Here is a 6,000-nt window from a genome sequence, read left to right as displayed (position 1 = left end):
CTCGACGTGGGTTTTCGCACCGGGTTTTTTCTCTAGTTTCCATTATAGGAATTGCAGCCTCAAGTGCTAATGCTCCACAATGGTCAAGGTGTCGTGCCCGTCATGCTTGGAGTCTGATGATCTTCAAGTACCTCTCGGCCCCATGTGTATCTTTAAGTATAGGTGTAGTTCTAGCTTACACACAGGGTGTGTGAGTATGTGCTTAAGTTCAGATACTACATCTTCTACTTAAAGTATTGAGGCATTCAATATATATATATATATATATATATATATATATATATATATATATATATATATATATATATATATATATATATATATATAGGCACTGGAGCTCTAGCCCTCCTTCCGTTCAAGATTTTTATTGGAAGCAATGGGGGAAGAGGAGGATAAGAGAGGAAGAAGAAACCCTCTATGAACACCAACCACTGATTTTAACCCAATTACAACGATTATTTGCCATCGAAAATGCCCAGTTTTCTTGTATGTTTGTACATTTTTTCTGTAGACTTGAACAAAATTGGAGAAGTTCAATTTATGATAGAAACAAAAAAAAACACTGATCCAATAGAGGGAGTACAAATAAATCAAACAGTTCGTTTAAGCCTCTCTCAGTCTCTCAAACTCACTACAAGTGGGCTGTCAGCTGCCCTTTTCGGCATGTTTATTAATTCCTCTCCTACTCTTTCGGTTCAGAAGGCACACACGACATATTAAGATTCAAATTTTAAAATCTTTAACTAATAATTTATCTAACAATTTTTATTATTGTAATAAAAACTTGATATAATTAGGTTTCTAATTAAATGTTTAATTAAAATATAAAATTAATAAATAGTCGTGTCATTGTTAAATTATCGCGCCTCGTATAAAACGAATATAGAGGGAATATTAAATAATTTGCTTCATCAAACTCCAATTTCTCTACAGTACCGACTGATCCCAGAATTGAATTCGTGTGCGTGGGGAATGCATTGCAGATGCAGCAGCTTACTCGCCGGTTGCCGCGCTTCAAGCTCAGGGTTGAGACTCCTTGTCCTGTCTCATGGTCAGGGTGTACCGCATAAGTCTGTTGTGAGGTGAGCATCTGTCGTTTATTACTACAAAAAGTATTTTTAGAGACGGCTTGTAACCTTTTGTAGGGGCGGTTTCTCCAGCCGCCTCTACGTAAGGGTCTCTACAATTCATACATTTGTAGGAGCGGTTTTCAGGCCGCCCCTACAAATCGATTTGTAGGGGCGGCTGGTGATTGAGCCGCCCCTACAAATCGATTTGTAGGGGCGGTTGGGGCGGCCGGTGATTGAGCCGCCTCTACAAGGGGCGGTTGGGGCGGCTGGTGATTGAGCCGCCCCTACAAATCGATTTGTAGGAGCGGTTCGTATGACCGCCGCCCCTACAAATCGATTTGTAGGGGCGGCTGTAGTACCAGCCGCCCCTACAAACAGGTATTTATAGGGGCGGTTCTAGATTGAACCGCCCCTACAGTACGTTTTTCCGTAAAAAAATTCAAATTTACAATTCAAGATCGCGTTGCCGAACGTCCCACGACCAATGTTCCGAACCGCGTTCGCGTTGCCGAACGCCCCGCGACCAACATTCCGAACCACGTTCGCATTGCCAAACGCCCCACGACCAACGTTCCGAACCGCGTTCGCGTTGCTGAACGACCCGCGACCAGCGTTCACGTTGCCGAACGCCCCGCGACTACAAGCACAAGAGTATTCTATAAATTACAATTACAAGTCCAATTCACAAGAATATATACAATCCATCATTAAATATACAAATTCCATACACATTGTTATCAACGTCCTAGAGCTAGCCTTTCAGTCTCACGAAGGTGTTGGTACTGAGGATTTGTACCTAGGCGCCTCCGACGTGTTCAATCTGGTCCAATATGAAGTTGCAAAGGTCGTCGATGAGCTCTAAGAGTTGGTCATCCTTGTATGGGTCTCTTTTCATTCCTTTCTCTTCTCTCCACTAGAAGAGAACAAGTTTCGGTTTAGTATTTCATACCATTTACGAAGTTTTTATACTACGGGTGAAGAGGTTCAAACTTACCCTTAAGGGGTGTCTCCTGTAGCCACCGGTGTTACTCATTATAGAACATATATAGTATCCACAATGTACACTCCCAGGCTTCTACTTGGGTAACTGTGTGTTTTGCATATGAAAATGTTAAGTAATGCTTTTGACAGCCATGTAACGGAGTACTGAAGAAGTAAGTTACACTTACCGCATATAGTGTTTTTATAGCCAGCTTTTCCTTCCTTGCTAGATCATGCCTTCTATGATGATTAATGACATAGAACCTAAATGCCCTGTTTGAATTATTTTAGCAAATACAACTTGTTAGTATCCAAAAGTGAATGTTACAAGTATGTATACAAACATATAAGCTAATGAGGATTGTCGATATGTATACATCTTGAGAATCGATATGAAGTCTTTGTATGTCACGGTGTCCTTATCTAATGAATCAAAGACCCATACCATGCTCCTCCCGACATCGACGGCTATACAAATCCAGTGGTTGCTGTATGGATTTAATCATAGAACTAGATAAGCTCTTTTGCATCGAATAAAATATATCGAACAAAGTATAGAGTTGAGCTTACTCGAAGTTGTATGGTAGCCATATAGTAGAGTGTTGTTGGAGATTTTTGAAAGCCAGAGCAATGTATGCCGCAACCTTAAGGGACTCTTCCCTTAGTTTCGCCGTACGGATGTGCTCTTTCTCCCGAAGAGTCTTTGCAGCAGCTAGCTCTTTGGCATCCAGTGTCTACCATTTAGGGTAATTAAAATTTGTTTGGGCTATAGCTTGAGGGTCCACATACCCGGCTTTCACACTTGGCATTTGTTTGACAATGTGCACTTGCATTCTACAAATCATGGCGTGGATTAGTTACAACAAAATTCAAAGATTACATTCATATCATATCGGGAGGACAAGGACTTACAGGCACCACGTGCGAATTAGATTCATCTCCATTTCTCCCAAGTGAAAGCATGTTTACATGTCATTGAAGTCAAAGACAATTTTCCCAGCTGTGCTTCCAAATGTGCTCGTGGGGAAGCATGCTTGTATGATATCTATGCTCGTTGGAAGAACACGCAAGTACCAATCATGGAACCTTCTCATTCCAAGTGGTAGGCGCTGGATGTCCTGGTTTGGTAGAAAGGGCTTGCCTCTTTCATATGTTTTCGGGCAATCCTTTGACCATTTGATGGCATCAACATTTAGATACTGCTTTGCAATTTGGTGGAGTTTGCTAGTGATGGCCTCCTCAGAACCCCGTGATGGGACTTTTTTTAACTTGGTTCTCAGGCTTGAACTGGTCATGGGAATACCACTTGGACACCGACAAGACGTCTTTGATCAGAACATAAACTGGCCTTATAGTGATTGGATGCTTCTTTTGAAGTTCCCATTCAGGCACGTCCTCATCTTCTTGTGCTGTAGCTTCTTTAGGAGGCACTCATTGTTCATGTATCGGCTGTGCTTGTTGAGAAGACTGTGGTATCTTATGATGCACTTGCTCGGTACGAGCTAGAGAAGGTTGTGGCATCTTATCAGGCACATGCTCGCTAGGAGGCGGGGAAGAATGTGGCATCTCAGGAATGTGGGGGTCATGAGGCAGTGAAAATATCTCCCCAACCTTAACAACTCGCTCTAAATTTGGGAGAGGGGGGCGGCGAAGAAGCAGTCAATATAATGTCCCGTTTGTGCCAGAAGATGAACTGCCCCATAACGTCTCCGAGTAACACCAACCCCTCGGGAGTTGCGTAGTCTATCCTCTACTGTATGAACTCGGGCTTCACTGTATGCACCTCAACCCTAGTGTAGTCTGGTGGTATCTTATTATTGTGGTGTAAGCCACTGGGAGGATGTGCCACACCTGTTGCCACCTCCATCATAGTGTTCTGCCGGCCGCTGAGAAACACCAAGGTGCAACTAGTTGGTTCCCATATGCGATCGACTAGGATTGTGGCTGTAGTGGAACCTTGGCTGCTAGGAACTTTCGGAGGGCTACCAACTAATGCCAGTTCTCCTGGTGGCGTCACTAATATCCGTGGCTCCGTAGACAGTCCTTGCTCCTCCAGAGCCTTCACAACTAGAGCCTTCACTTGGAGCTCAAGACTAGTCTCTCGGTCTCGGCCATGTTTCTTGTACATGTGCCTGTCCTCTTCAAATCCTTGCTTCCATGTCGTCCTTTTCCCTAGCCCCCTGGTACGGCATGTGTGCTCCTTGTTTCCCAAGCCAAGGCTAAGCTCGTCCCTCTCTCTGGAAGGATTGAATGAGCCATTCTCCTTGTCTTCAGCATATTTCAATATCCTTGATACCGCCTCTTGGGTCTCTGGCTTATCAAACTTAAGATTACTGCTGAATGATTCTGTACTCCTCGTATATATCTAGTTCCTTGAGCGTACCTTCAAAATCGTCACATCGATATTCCCAGCAGCTGCGGCCTCTTCATCCATCTTCCTAAACTGCTCTTCTTTGGCATAGTAGCCACCGTGGCCTAGATGATGGTGGTGTTTGTTCCTCTTCGCTAGCTCGGTGTTACTGGCACTGAGCTTCAATGCCTCCGGTGAAGTCTTATGAGCCACGAGCTCCTCCCATTGACTAGGAGTTATTTTGCCAAACTCATTGAAGGGAGTTAACCCCTTTTGGATATACTTTGTGTTGAGCTTCGACCTCCAACATCGGAATGACTCTCCCATCATCCTGATAGCATTTTTTTACCAATTCGTGCTTACCCTCTAGAAATCTAAAATCGACCTTCAGTTGCCTATCCCATAGTGCATTTTTTGTGTTCACTGGTACCTCTTTCTAGTTAGGGATTGCTAGGTTCAATTTATCTCTTACTAGGGCCCCGATCGTATTACGGAATTTTCCTCTTAATTCCTTTAGCTCAAGGATCTCCTCTGCTGGCCCAACCTCCGTTATCACATAGCATGTCTTATCTGGATATAGATTTCTTTTTCTATCTCCTCGTTTCCTCTTAGGCTTGGTAGTCGAGGTTGTGTCTTGAGTTTATGGAGCAGAGGCATCGTGATCCGTCTCTATGGCTGTTGCCTCTGCTCTTCTTTCCTCTACTCCGTCTTGTACAGCGAGATGTCACGGACATCGATGTCGTCTTTTTTAAGTTTTAGGAGGGACCTATACATACGACATGTCAAAGTGTTAGCAGAGGTAACACAGCCAAAGCTTTAGCAAAATTTACAAGCTAAGGCTTTTTTCCTACCTCCTCGTTCGGGTCAAAATCCTTGTCCAAATCTTCCTCTGTTGGCCTCCTTCTGGCTTCATGTGGGAAAGGATCTTCGGGAGTTTCATATCCCTCTTCTGAGTCATCATCATCATCATCCTCTTCTTCTTCGCCTTCAGCAGCCTCTCCTTCGGGGCATGCATGGATATTTCAACCCCCATTATCAATGGACTTATGACCTTCTTCGCTTGGTATGTGTTGGTGGGAACTGAGTTTGGTTGTGGCAGCACCCATGATAGAAGATGCAATAGATTATTGAAACTACAGTCTGACCAGCCGTACTTAGCCTTCAGGATGAGCAGCTCAAGCATAAAACGTAGCAATGTTCAATGTGTCGGACAACCCTTTTCAACACCATACACAGTCTCCTTTAATGTTTTTGTCACCCTTTCCAAAATTTCTAGACCTTTCGGGCTATTTAGTAAAATCTCTGGTCCAAGGGCTCGAATCATGTCCTCCAAATCATCTTCATCCCCGACACGTGCTCCACCATTATTATTGGCACCACCTTCGTCGTTACCATCCCAACCACCAGCATCATCACCTTGTTCATTGCCAAACTCGAAATCCATTCGTGCATCAAGCTCTACTGAATATTGGGATAGGGAATCTATGGTTTTGTCGTCGTATTCCTCCTCATCCTCGTCGTTAACAATAACCGTTTCACCATGATGAATCCACACTGTGTAGTCCTCAACAAATCCTCGCATAATCAAATATGATATGA

The sequence above is a fragment of the Miscanthus floridulus genome, chromosome 8, assembly GCF_019320115.1.
Source record: "Miscanthus floridulus cultivar M001 chromosome 8, ASM1932011v1, whole genome shotgun sequence".
NCBI classification, from domain to species: domain Eukaryota; kingdom Viridiplantae; phylum Streptophyta; class Magnoliopsida; order Poales; family Poaceae; genus Miscanthus; species Miscanthus floridulus.
The sequence above is the reverse complement of the archived record's forward strand: the minus strand, read 5'-3'. Positions refer to the sequence as shown.